Raw genomic sequence first — 15,026 nt, forward strand, 5'->3', positions numbered from 1 at the left:
TAAGTAGCTGAATAGTTTAGCATGATTTTCTGTATTGTTGCGATTAAAAGGAAGCAAATTTTGGGAAACTGTGGATTGTTAAATCTTGATTTTGTTTTGAATGCCAGAGCAATCCTGGATATTATTGGAAAAGAAAGAAGTAATAAGGCCCTGGGAGATCTTAAATGTGAACATCAGCGGCATGTTTCCGGGTGAAATCGTCCCAAAATGTGAGCTGTGTCTTGGTGCTACTCTGTAATTGCCCCTTTGTTGGCTATCAAAAAAAATTATTGGCACTGTTCACAAGCAGTTTGAAGTGATCTGACAAAACCTACTGGGAGAGATCACAGGGCTGAGAGTATTACTTTGGCCTCGCACAGGGCCTAGTTTGGGCTCTTTCATTGGTATATTTGCTTTTTAATAAGTAGTTCACTCTGGGAAATTATTTCTCCAGATTTCTGCAATTGGTTAGTGGAAGTCTAAAAATTAGGTGAAACTAATATAAAGATGTGAAATTGATGCTGAAACCCAATATCCAGAAAGGCTCTCTGTTAGCATAGAAGAAATAGAGTTAAAACAAATGTGACTTTAAAGTTGTCTAAGAGGGTGAGGGGAATTCTGTGAGTTTTGGCAGCGCCACTTGGATAGACTGTGTTTGAAAAAAAGAATGTCACTTGTCCTTCAGTCTTCTTCAGGCTTCGAAGGCAAGTAATTTCTAAGTAGTCATCAGTCTCTGCTGAAGTAGGCTGCTTCCAGGTTATTTACTAAAAATACAGGGCAATTTGTATGAAGTGAAATTGTTTATTTGCTACTCTTGTTGCTAAACTTTGCTTGCGTTCAATTGCTAGATCCATGTATGTGAACAAAAATAGCGTCCCTAAAATAGTGCCTTGCAGTTTACTTCAAACTTGTGTTTGCCTCTTTCATAAAAGAAGGAGTTTGGTGAAAAACTCATCAATGTAAGCTTATTTTAAAAAAAAAAAAAACCAAAACCATGAACAAAACACAACCAACTTTGTCAAATACCACTATGCTTTTTTGGTAATTATTAATATTATTAATAACATTCTGAAGCAGTAGCAATTGTTTTAAGTGTTGTCTGCCTTTGTCTACATTGAATTTGTATGCTATTAGGGTGGTGGGCTGAAAGACCATAGAGATTCCGTTTTCTTCCTTGCGTGTGCAGTTCCTGTGTGTTTATGCAGGATTTTAGAAAACCTCTTCTAACAGCGTCTAAAGTGCTGTTGGAGTCTGCCCTAATGCAGTGCCAGGAGTTTACCTCAAAAGCAGCCTTTTGTTAGAGAAGAAGTTGGTTGCGGTGAAAAGGCATAAATATTGAGAAGATATTTTTCTGGCTAGATACTGGGAGGAAGCCTTTTAAGCCTTTCTGTTTACCTTCTGTGTTTTGAACTGCACTGTTCTGATTGTGGGAATAAATAGCAGTGGGTGAAGGGGAAGGCAGAGCCTGGCATTGCTTGCTTTCAGGTGAACATAGAGACGGGCCCCCACATGAATAAGTTGGTGTGACCACAGATTTGAGTGTACCTTTACAAAAAGTGAAAACCCAGGATGCTGGTGAATGCAGCGTGGAATTAAGACTTGTACGCAGGTGAGTGGGCAGGAATTGTAGAAGAGAGCAGTGATGCTTTGGCAACCCAATGGAGTGAGGACCAACCAGCAGGTGGGTGAGGCTACCTGGTGCATAGTCTTGCTTGGGTTTTGATGGGGGACAGGTCTTTTGCCAAAACATGTCCCTCATCTCATCTGGTGTGTGGGAGTGTGCCCTTGTACGGGCACAGGGAGGAAGGTGCTACCCCATGCATTCAGTATTCCCTCTGATCAGCGCTTCTTTGTGCAAACACAATACAAATATTAATTGACTCTTTTTTTGTTGTTGTTGTTGTTAAACGTTTCCCTTCACAATGGAGACAAATTGCTGTTGGCGCAGCTATTGTCTTTGGTGGGGTTACTCTGGGGATGTATCTGACAGATCTCTCTTGCAACACATGGAGGAAAATTCTGAGTGGTCTCCTTTCAAACAGTGCAAAAGCTTTTCATTTGGTTTTGTTGTATTTAATTAAAATAAATACACCCAGAGGCTTGAGCAATTGCTGTGTGTTTAAAAAACAGAAATAGGAAGATTAAACAATTGAAAAATCATTGTAATGCACAAACTTATTACACAAAATGTATAAACTTATGTTAATAGGATGATAAAAATTCAGGGGAAAAACTGGCTTAAATATTTTAAAGTGTATCTTTAGATCCATTGCCCTTTAGATCCTGTGCCCTCTTTTGGCATTACTTAATCTTCATATTTGTATTTTAAAATATTTAGCTAATTATATTTTAATACTGCCTTGCTGAAAATTGAGTTATATTACACAGGTCCTAATTTTTTTTCTGTGTATGTGTCTGTTTCACTTGCGTTAGAGTTCTGCATGCCTATTTGATGGAATATTACTGGTTTTGTTTAATAGCTTTATTAGATTAGAGGGTGATGGTTATTTTATTACTTTTTGAAAAACTATTCATAAAAGACATGGTTGCTGTTCTTTTATTTAATATTACCAGTTACACAAATTATCTAGCAAAGGTGAGAAGGAAGAAACCAAATCTATAAACTTGTTTCTGGGTGATTTGATTGCTTAATCTGTCTGCAGGTGAAAGCATCCTACGGGGAGGCTGCAGAGTTGTGGTCTTCATGTGCCTTGGCCAGCAGTGCAGGTGATGCTGACCTCCTGCCCTGCTAGTGATGCAGGCTGCAGTGGTCATTGTTGAAGGATTTTATTTATTTTTTTGCTGTAGAAAACAAAGTGAATTTGGTTTCCGTGGTCCTCAGTTGTCTTCTGGAAGTGGATAGGCAAGTGCTGCTGAGATGGAAACGAGTGATGCTGGCGGGATGGTCCACAGGCTCTGTCGCCTGTTTGCCAGGCTTGCAGAGGGCTCTGACCCAACCCTCTTGCTTCTGGAAAGAGGATGATGGGCATTTTGGGAACTTTGAATGAAATATTGGAGGCTTTCTCAATGTAAGTATTGTCAGCAGAGATCAGAACATTTCACCTTTTGGTGTCAGACGGTGGTATGCATTGAGATCTAAGTGGTATATCTACATATTTCAACAAAATATGCTGCCTCTCCCGCCTTCGCGTTCACTTTTTAGTTTCATTGGCAGACAGATTGCGTTTTATGTCCTTTCTCTGCACATTATGCCAGAAGGTTCCTTTGCAGGAAATAAATTTATAGTCACTAGCTGATAAAGGTCTTTCCGCAGCGGTCTTGCAGAAACATTTTCAGAGCCATCCTTTCCATTGCGGTGGCATCACTCAGCCGTCTTTCTCGGCACCAGAGGTGACAGCCTACCTGCAGTATTTTCCATTGTATCTTTCCATTGTAATTTTCCAGGCCATGTCAAGGAGAAACTGAAATTTGTAAACGGAGAATTCTTGGGTAACTTGGTCCAGACTATTTTGCTGACTTGAGCTATATGATCTCATAAAAATGCTTTTTTCGGGTAGGAGCTGTCTGGTTTATTTGATTATGGGCAGCCTTTGTATATGCGCTCAGATGCATACGTGTCTGTGTGCACGTACATATTTACTCTTCAAAACTGACATTCAAACAAAGAACAAACCACTTGTGTCTATGACGTACTATTGTGGTTTGACGCCAATGAGCGCTTAAGCCGTTTGGCGGCTAGCAGTGCCATTGTATACGGAAGTGATCCCATGTTTTGATAACATTACTTTTAGGTTTTGCAGAACCATAATCGGTTTTATGTATGTAAGCTATTCAAGTTTTTTAACAGTCTCTCAAATCTGCCGTTTTACATGCTCCCTTTTTTTATGAATAGAGGTAGGCAAATGAAAAATAGCCTAGCAATCAGAAATTGTTCTTCACAAAAGGTTAGTAGTGAAAGTGGAGATGTGAAGGTACTTTTAAATAACAGAGGTAGTCTTTGGCATGATTTAAAAAAAAAAAAAGGGCAACACTCTTTTTGTCTCACGTTCAGTTAAATTGAAAAAAATCATCTTTGGAAATAATGAAAATTAAAACTGCTTTTGCTTCCCCTCTTGCAGCATGCTGAACAGAATTTTTTTTTTAAAAAAAGACCAACTGATTTGCTGTCGTTTGCTGAATTCCACCTCTTGATATTTTACGGGAACAGAACATTGTCTAATACCAAAGCAAGAATTTTGGCTATGTGTTTATTGTGTTAATGTGGTTAGAAGGAAGTGCTTGAAGATTTTGTTGAAGCTTATCCAGTAACAAGATGTATTGAGATGACTTACATATCTTAATAGCAAATTTTTCATCTCATTAATAAGGAGGAAATGTAAAGAATATTATCAAAATAGTCTGTCTGACATGCAGAAAATGTTAAACTTTATCACATTGCAACAAAAATAAACTCATTTATGACCGCACAAAAAATGATTATGCCTTGTGTTTGCCTGCTATAAATTTGATTTATTCCTGTAGTAATTACAGTCACTGATTCAGTAAAAGTTGAAAACATTTTTTTTCCCCAAGCATAACAAGACTTCTGTGTTCCCATCGCTACTGCATTGCAACACTTTCAGCTTGCTTAGCAGACATGACAAAAGGGTTTAATTAAAATACTAACGAGATAAAAAAAATCATTTGTCTGCATTAACTTTGTATATTTCTTATAATTCTTTAATTCTTATAATAAAGGAAAAATACCATGACTGAGATAAGAGGTTATCCTCCCTCCTTACTCCCCCTCATCAGTAAAAGATTGTGTTGGAACTCTGGGATGTTTTGCTTAATCCCACTGCGGGCTCTGAAGTACTCTTGAGATGTTACTTGTTGGTGCGCGGATGAGTAGGAGATACTTGGGAGGCTTCTTTCACCAACAGGAACATGATACTAGCATGGTTAGGGGTACACTGAAGTCTATCCAAGTATCCCAGCCTTTCCAACTCCCAAGTAATTGTAAAATAACTCGTTCTTGAGTTTTACCCTATCTGAGTATTCTGAAATTAAAGTCTATCATCTGCAAAACCGATGGAGTAGCTCAAGGACCTTCAGGATTTTTTCTGCCAAATCCTTGGTGAATTTGGGATGAGGCTAAAAATAGAGATCATTGTCAGAGTTCATTAAATCTTTCCACTCTTTTTTTTGCTACTTTGTAATAAATATCTCATTCTCTGAAACATGATTTAAATAATGATGTAAATCAAGCAGAAACTTTGATGTAAATCAGTCACTTTGATCTTACTTTGTTACATTTCTCAAAGGAGCAGTTAATTATTAGTAGTCTGGTAATTATTAGATTGCCTTGATTTGCTGCTAAGTACAGCTTTAACAGTAAGGTAACACCTTTTGTCAATGTTATAAACATATGTTATAATTGTCGAACTATGCCAAATAAGCATTTAGGTACTTCATGCTCATATTCTTGGTAGTAAAATATTTGTTAAACATATATTGAGTGCTGAATATATAGTTGTATTGGTGTCAAAATTTGAATTCAGTTAAAATGCATGAAACAATATCAAATTGTTAACTATGTTTTTCTTAAATTTACTGGATACATAAATCAAAAGCAAACTTACTGCATTTCGCTTTTTGAATTGGTAAGGGCGTGCTTTCAGGGTTTAAAATAGTTACGTTATTAACTCTGGATGGTGACTGGCAAATGGTTTTGGCCCTGGAGGATTTTGTAAGTGGTAGATCTCATCCTCTTGCACTTAATGTTTATTTCTAGATTGGAAAATGAAAACAAATCTTCATGCTATGTTATTTCTTAATTGATTTCTTATTTTGAGCAAATCAAGTCATTGAATTGAATTAACTGAATAAACTGAAATTAGGAAAAAAACTATTTCTACATCAGCCAAAAGGTCAATCACTATTTAGAGTTGGTTTACTGCATTACTTTCAGTTGTTTAGCCTGGTGATTTGCCTCTCTTGAAGGCATGGAAAGCAAATGTGGGTTTTTTTGAATGTATATTAAATTTGAATACTTTTGATATATAAATTCATTTTAATGTTACATGTATTTATAAATATATAAAATACTTTTTAATGCTTTAGAAACATAAACCTAATTTTTATTAAGTACTTTTAAGACATTATTTAAATATATGTTAAAAGTAAACATTTATTTTGCTTCTCAAGGAAAAACCCATAACAATGTGAAAAGACAAAGTCATGTATCTGAGAGTTTCTTTTATTCAGTGTCAGTTGTATAAGCACATTACAGGATTACAAGAAATTACAATTTCTTGTATTTGTGATCACAAGAAATACGAACTCTGACTATCCGAAGTTGGTCATTGTTACTGTACTATATGGTACTGTTAATATTCTTCTTAATATGTATTGCTGATACAGCCTTTATAATTAATGTGGAAATCTGTGTTGTAATGTGTTCGTTACACTTGATGTCACGTTTGATTTTCTGTGAGTTTCAGAAGACACAAATATTTCAGTGCATGATGGTATAAAGGTGGATTTGTAGAGCAAAATGGATATGCAATGCATTTATTTTAGTATTATCAATATATTCAATTTTTTTGTGCTTTGTTCACCCATATAAAATTCAAATACAGGTAGCTCTGAGACTGGATTTTGGCTTATTTTACTAAGCAAAAAAATAGAGTGTTTGTATTGTAAATAACTTTTTAAAGTGCTCTTTATTTTAATACTTTTCTGTTATAGCAGATCACTCACCGGGGATTATAACTCATGATAATTCTGGTATGGGAATGGGGAAAACTGTTTATTTAAAAACATGCTTGTCTAGATTTTGTGAGTATATCCATCTGTGTTTAATATGCATCTACAATAGATGCTCTGTACTAATGGATGTGTGATATACTAAGTGTATTCATCTATTTTCACTTCAAACATGCATGTATTTTATTTTTAAGCTGCAGCTCACCTTTAGTCAGTTGTTAGAATTGGATATTCCAGTCTGAATGATTATTGGAATTCCAGCTCTTGTCAGGGACAGTAGCGTTGCTGCTGCTGAAAGGAAAACATCTTAGGTTCATGCAGATTTGTGCTATTTTATTTCTAATTTTTTCTTAACCCTTTAAAGGAGGGAGAAAGAAAAAAGTAGTATGTTTTGTAGAGGTGTTAAGAAAACTTGATTATATTTAGGATGAGGGTTTGCTGGTGGTAGTTTTTTACTGGTTTGGATGTTGCTGCTAATTCTCCAATTTTAATGCATTCTTATGGGGCTTTGGGCTTTATGTCAGAAGCCTTGTAGGCAGACAGATGAACATCAGCTCTTCAGTGGAATGAAGGATACATTTCAGGCAGTGCTAATGTGAACTTGATCAAATAGTTCCTCTGAAGTTTTCCTTCATGCTGTTTATTGCTTTTCTTGGATGTATGCTGTAGCAGGATGTTAACACTCGACAAGGTTGGGGTGGCTGTTGAGGGAATGGATGTTTTGGATGAGACGAGAGCCTTTGCTCAAGCATCCTATTCAGTGCCAGAAGCATGCAAGAAAAGACACAGTAGGCTGATGCGTAGTAGTTCGTTTCTAAAAAAGAATAACTCTAATTGTAGTTCCTAATAATTAGCTACTCTTAATTCCTAAAACATGTGTCTTTATCCCTTTGATTACTCCGTAGGTAATGCTAATTTGCATGCCTGTCATCCTTGTCTCCTCATTCCATAAACCTCTGTTGAGTTCTTGGAGTCTCCATTCACACTATGTATTTGTTTAAAAACTCAATACTCTTTGAGGGGAGAGAGGAGGTGCTACGTGGCAACCCATACCAGAAAGCAGGTTTCTACTTTTCGTCTTGATTATTTTAGCACTGTGATGAAGAGGGCAAATGGATGAGTCCTTGGGGGAGTGGGAGAAGGTGGGAAATGAGATTTCCAGTGAAAATGAGTCTGTTTCAAGGAAATTGTTCATCTTGTTCCACGTCAGAGCTTTGTTTTACTTTGCCTCCTCTCTTTTGAGAGAACAGCCAAGGAGAAGTATAGAGTCATATAATAACTTAATAGAAGATTCTAGACAACTAGAAAGTGAACGAGGCCTACGTGTGCTTGGCTCCTGAAAGTCCAGTCTGGTCTCTCCAGCAAAGTTTGACAGAGACTGTTCCCGTTTAGTCACGGGGAGCATTGCTGTAGTGTTGTGTGTACATGAATAACACAAGAGCAGTGAGAAAATACACTGATATTGCATCAGCTGCATGAAAAGGTTCAGTCACATCTTGTTTTATCAAGCTCGTGCCTGTATTGGCCTACCAGTCTGGCTGTGTCAGTACTGCTGAAATAGAGAAAAGCCTTTAATCTGGTGCATCTCTGAACAAGATGACGTAGCTGCTGCCCGTCGGTGCTCAGCAAGAACTGCGGGCTGCGTATTGATGACCCCTGTGATGCAGATTTGTGATTGTTCCTGCTCCTTTGATGGTGTTGGGAATGAGGATGAGGTGTTCAGCTGTGCTGGGGTGAAATGGTAGCATGTCAGCTGGGTATATCTGAAGAAAATGTAGGCCCCTCCTTCCTCCTGCAGTGTAGACAAAGTAACAGTCTTTGACTTCAGCACTGGTTTTGCTGATCAATATAGAAATCACTGTAGGAATGCCTTGTTACAGTAAAAATGTAACAAGTAAAACAGACAGGGACCTTATGGACATCAGAAGTTAGAATTCCAGGTCAAACCTTGAGTTCCCCAAGGCAAAATATTATGCCTACTGAATGTGCCAGTTGGGTGCAAGGACATGGTTAAACAGGCATCTTCAGTTTGTAGCTCTAGCTGCTGATAAACTCATACTGAGAAGTTTTGATACACTTGACTTTATAGGCATTTGGGGCATTAATTTTTCCGCTTACCACAGGATCCTCAAAGAAGATAAAGCATATAAACAGTGTTTCTAGATTTCATGCAGCTGGGAGTAGTGGAGGTGTCATTTCTCCCTGGAAATCCTTGTAACTTGTTCATCAAAATTAGTCATGCTTGGCCCTGTAGGTAAGACAGATCGTTCAGAATTGAAGTGTCTTAAGAAATGTTTTGGCTTATGGTGAGAGGTTTGTTTGCTTTGTGCCCAGAACTCACATTTCCATGTTTGGCCTGCTGCTGAGAACCAACTGCCAAAATAACAGATAATCTTTTACAAAACACTACCAAGAAACTAAACGTTTGTCAGCTCCTTTCCTTTTTTTTTTTTTTTTTTCCTCCCCTCCAGAAGAAGTCTGTGGAAGATTAGGCAAAAACGTGTTCTTATTTTAGTAGTCCTGCTTTGGCTAAAAAACTCCTGGATGTTGATGGTCTTTCAGATGGTACTGAGTGCTCATCTACCTTCTGTCTCAAAGGGATCTGCGGCTGGAAAGGTCACCAGCACATCAGGACGCAGATACTTAGTGCATCTTTCTGGTTGTACTGGGTCTTAATCACTTAAGCCAAGCATGAAATGCCAGCTCCTCCAGCTCTGGAAATACTCATATGACTCATTTGCCAGGCCCTTCACCATACTATTTGCCCAGCAGTGCCAAAAGAAAGGACACGCTCTTTGAGCTGCGGTGTTGTATGCTTTCTAACTTCCTGAGTGTGTAAGGATGCTGTTAGATGGCTTGGAAGCTCCAAGCCCGTCCGTTGGCATTCTTGCTGCAGTAGGCAGGAGCAGGGTTTCTTCTCGGCCACATGCCTAGGATTTTTCGAGTGCAGCCCTTTTGAGCGCTTCTGAAACACGTGGGATTCCTTTATACAATCATGGCTTGGTTCTCCATGGTCTAACTAGCCCTTCATTTGAATCGTGCATTTTGTTGTCTTTTGTGTTTTGTACACATTGAAGCCTGAAGTGATTGCTGAACTGAGAGCTCCCTTGTGACCCAGAATTGCATTTTCTATAGAGATAAACTGGCACTTGAAATCATAAAAGATGGATTTTTTCTTTTTTTTTTTTTTTTTTTTTAGTTGCTCTGTCCTTCTGCCCAGCTCTGTTTTACACTATGGAGAAGCCATGATATTCTGTAGATATCCACAGAGTTCTTGAATAAATTAGTGTACCATTTGGAAAACAAACTCACTTTGTAGTTTAGTATCAAAGCAAAAGAGGCCTCAACACTAAGTCTGTCTGCATAGCTAAGACCAGTGTAGCTCAGACGTGTGCAAATCAAATGTTTCTTCGTCTTCTTTAAATGAGTTTTCTCACTGATTTGGAGAATATCGGCTTGGTTCTTTATTATACAATATACAATTTCTGCAAGCCAGATATTCACCAAAGGTAACATTAGACACTGAGCAAATAATTGTTTCCTGTCACACTGCATTAGTAACTAGGAAGAAACTGTTTCCTAATTTGTATTTGTGCAGAACTAAATATAGCTGTAGTGAAGCTTAGCTTCAGCTTCAGCCATTGAAGTCCCTAAGAAATTCAGCACTGTTTTTGTCAGTCACTGGGAAAATTACTTTAGATATTGTTGCGTGTTTCTTGCCCTCCCACTTGTGAGTTTTCTAATCTTAGGAACATGAGACTAACCAAACTCTGAGAAAATCCTGATAGTCCTGGGTTATTGCTCTGTGCAGGGACTATTACAGAGACTTTTTTTTCTGTTAGGAGTTCTAGGATAGCACGCCCTGGCTGCAACTCCCTCATTCCATATTTAACAAGAACAAGGTTAAATTGTCTTGTAGTTATGTTTTCCAGCAAAAAATGCTCTGATTTTTCACCTTAACTCTGTTATTTATTAGTTTTTCTGCTCTATAGCTGTTCTGTAGAGCTGATGGTATCATGCATAAGATCTTAAAAAAACCTGTTAAGAAGTACTCACATTGGACTGTACCAGTGAAATCATGCTGTGTACCTGGAAAGAAGAATCTGATGTTGTAGGAAAGTGTATTGAATAGATGGTGTCTCCTCCCTGGAAAGTGTACAAGCTGATGTTTTGTGCTGTGGTATCAAGTCTGTCAGCTGTGGGATAACAACCTCCGTGCTGCATCTGCACTGAAAAGGTAGCGCTGCTTCCTAAGATGATGGAAATGCCAAATGCTGGATTTTGGCACTTGAGTCTTTCGGCTGGCATCTGTGAAGAGGATGCTTCAGGTTCATCTCTTCCATTGGGGTTAGGTGTGAGCTCAGGCTCAAGGAGTTAGTCTCATTCCTTTTTTTGTTTGTGTTTGAATTCACCACAATACGCTCATCCTGCCTAGTTGTCTCTGCTTGACAGTGAGCAGGATGAGTGTGTTTCAGAGGTCTGAGGGATCTTACATCCAGGGTTTATGGAGAGACCAAGGCAGTACTTGGTCCTTCATCTGTGTCACTTCTTCAACCTTAAGTGTGTTACCAACTCACACATTTTATCAGTGTTCTGCCCAACTTTCTCATGTTATGGGTGATGCATATAATTAGAAGGAGGAGGGAACACGTTCACTGTTGCTAGTGGGGAGGAGGAATCCTGTGTTGGCTGTCTGCCTACACCTGTTCCTCTTACCTTCAGAGAGATCCTTTGAGGAAGTGATCTAAAGAAATCCAAAGAAAATTGCTTAGATTTGTAGCAGCTTTCCTCCTGACAGACTGAGATTTATTTATACTGTAGGATGTGACAGGCAATTCCTGGTGCCTCAGCTCCGTCTAAAGTGTGAGTGATCGCTGGAAACGTGAGTGATTGCATTAGAAGCTTTCCTCCCTCCAGTGGGGAGAGTGTTTGAGCTTGAACTCTCCCCTCGTTGAGATCTTTGAAGTTTGGATAAAACCGTTCTCCACTCCAAAGACCTACTAGTGCAGTCATCATCCTTCCCATCTGAGACAGGCTGGACCAGGCTCCCTTCAGAGGCCATTAAAGCTGCTCTTTTCATCCTCCAGAGAGGTCAACAGAGAAAGACATAAGTAAGTAATTATTCCCTGCATCTCCTCCCAGTAGCTGAGCGAGCTGTGGAAGTTGAAACATCATTAAATCTCTGAGCAAAGTGGAGGGGCTGCAAGCTTCCACAACCAGGGAGTCCGTGGCGGCAGCAGAGGGGAGGACCAAGTAACAGGTGGTATTTAGAAACTAATTAATATTTGTGAATAACAATGTGCTATTGGTAAGAAAACAAATCAGTCTGCTTATGAATATTTATGATGATGAATTTCAACACTGCTTGGATCACGCCGTCCTTTTCGAGCAGCTGCATCTCCTCTTGTGTCACAACATTTCACACCGGGGTAGGAACCTTTTCTGCTGCGCAGAGCTGTGCTGCGGGGTGGCAGCCAACCGAGCAGCTCAGCGGAGTATATGCTTTTAGAAGAATATTCTCACCCGTTTGGTATTAGTGAGCCACAAGGTCCCAAACATTTAAAGTATTCTTTGCTGGTGGAGTAAGCCATGCAATTTAGCTTGAGATTTCATCCTATTAAGAGCCAAACCATGCACAGAGATAATGCTATGTTTGAAGAGAAAGCAGGTGTTAAAGGTTGTTCTCCCTCTTAATGTTGTGTGTGAGTGTTTTACAGTAGATCAAACTTGCCTAATGTAATCTTCATAATGCTTTCATTTAAAATGCTCCCTGTGGTTTGTATTTGTGGAACTGAAAGAGCAGAATCTACTTTGTAGCTTGGTGGGGCGGGGTGTTCGATTGAACATATGTTCACACTGTCATTTGGGAAAGATAATAGGTTTTTAACCTCTGTCAATGTTAGACTGAGGTATTTATGGAGCTCTCTTAAAGCTGTGCCTAGGCAGCTAACCTTGCGATACAGGTTTTTCGCAATTTGCCATTTTCTTGTGATAAGTTGCAGCTTTTCTTGGCCTCTTGCAGTGCCTCTTGCTGTGTCAGCCAGCATGGGAGCTTACCAAGAAATGAGGAATTCCTTGCTGTTGTCAATGCTGCGTGAAATGCTCCTGGCTACTGGTATTGTCTGTTCAGTAAATACTGTCACATAGATTGAAAAAGCAGCCTTGAAGAGTTTCAGAAGATATTCTTCTGGGCTTGACACAGGGAAGCTGGCAAAAAATGTGGTGGTAGTCCTTGTGCTTTTGGCTGCAGAGGGGTCCAGGTGCAACTGTGGGTGCTGAGCGCCGTTCCAGGGTGCTGCCGGGGGCTGTGCAGGATTGCACTCGCTGTGCGCGGCAGGGAAGCTCTTGGCAGCAGCGGAGGGGCTGGCCTTGAGCTTAACTTGGGGGGACGGGGAAGCTGTGTGTAATTTAGTGTGCTAAAATCCTCTTGGTATGGTCTCTCTTTAGTCACTTTAGGCTTCTAACGACCTAAATTAGCGTGGTAGAAACTGCGGCGTGCTTCACGGAGGAGGTTATCTCCAGTGAACTGCCATTACCACTTTCATCACTGCTGATTAAATTTTTTTGTTAATGTTTAATCCTCAACAGCAAATGCCCAATGTTTATATGCCCTCTTCCTGTACAAGCAGAATATCTGTTTTATAAAGTTGGCTATGACATCCAAAACTGAATCAGTGTAAAATTTTAAATATACGTCAGGCAAACAGATGCAAAGAAATTGAGAGTGTAAGTGATCGCTTCAGCGTGAACAGGTCCTATTGTGGCAGGGGTTTCTAGGGGTCTTAAATTACATATTAAACAGTGCTTGGTATGACTAAGAGTATTTTCTAACCTCATCTTAAAAGTCTTTGCTCTCTGTCTTGAATATTTGCAGTGTAGAAAAGATTGAATTTTTTTTTTTTTTTTTGTTGGTGTGTTTCCCCTTCCTTTTCTAGCAATACTGCTGGTGTGGTGTAGCTGAGAATAGTTGACTTGAACTGCCCCTACTATGCAAATGCAAAATCTGCTTATGCTTTTGGGAGAAAAGTGTTTTTAGTGAAATACGTACATGTATTACATGGACAACTGCAACTGTATGTCTTAGAACTATAGGAAATTCCATAGAATTTCCAAAGAATAAATTCAAAAGAAATGCATAAAAAGCGATATAACAATTAGCAGCAGAGACTGATACATTTAAGGGAGGATATTAATTGAAACTGCTGGCTTACAGCAATTTCAAGCATTTTTATGCATTTAATAAAGGGTTGCCATTTAAGTAGCTTAAGTATCCTTCTCTGTGTACAACGTTTCCTGGGATTTAACAAACCACTTACTGCTGGATGGATTCCACTCAGATATGATTGCCATTCTTGCAACAAAGACTAGCTGATGAAGAGAGTGAAAAGAGCCTGTACCAAAATGGTCACAATGTTAGTTGTGGGGAAGGGAGAAAACAGCTTTGTGTATTCTGTCTTCTGTTCTTTTACTATGTTAGTCTTGTTCATGTTCATCAAGGTGGATGCCTAAAAGAGGGCTTTCCTCAAATCCCGGAGCCTGGCAGGAGGTGCCGAGGTGCTTCTCTAAAATTCTGACCTAAGGGATGGGGACTGACAGTGTGGGACAGCTGAAGGTGGGAGTTGGTGACCTGACACTGAGGGAGAGATGCTGGGGTAGAAAATTGGGACCCTGTATGAGAGGGGGAAAAAACTTACGACATCTTGTAGACAAGGAAGCTTGCAGGGCAGAAGAAAGAGCGACAACATGGTCAAAGTTACGAAAAACATATTGACGAGCATCGTGCATAGATATTGGCAGGATAAGACATCTGGGTTTGAAACAGGAACACGCTCTGAATGACCACAGCGAACACTGCCAGTGTGTGCCAGAAGTAAATATAGTAGAGTAAGCACTGCTACAGAGTCATTGAAGTCAACGCTGCATAACATAAAATTGCATAATATATTTGTTTGTGAAGGTTATTAGAGCACAGTTTTAAACGGATCTCAGTCCTTGGAAAGGTGAGGGTATTCTGGTTCCCTGAGTGGAGATTTCCAATACGTCGTAGTCTGATCTGGTGGCAGACTGCCAGCAGAAGGGGTGAGCTTGCTGTTCCTCTCCTACCAGCTCCGGCACTCGTCTGACCGGCTCTGAGCTGGTTCCTCTCACTGTGCCAGGAGGAAGGGAACTGCCCTCTCTCCTCACAAAAGGAAAAAAACGAGGGAACTTTTGTTGTCCTGGTCAGCTCAAGTTGTGAGGGCATGAGAGAGGGTCTCCGTAGGGTGCGTGTGTGAGAGGATAGCTGGAGGTATCCGTAAATGTGTGGGGCAGTGCAGGCGGGCAGGCTGTCTCAGCCCCAT

The sequence above is a fragment of the Cariama cristata genome, unplaced genomic scaffold (assembly GCF_000690535.1).
Source record: "Cariama cristata isolate BGI_N322 unplaced genomic scaffold, ASM69053v1 scaffold1975, whole genome shotgun sequence".
Lineage (NCBI taxonomy): Eukaryota > Metazoa > Chordata > Aves > Cariamiformes > Cariamidae > Cariama > Cariama cristata.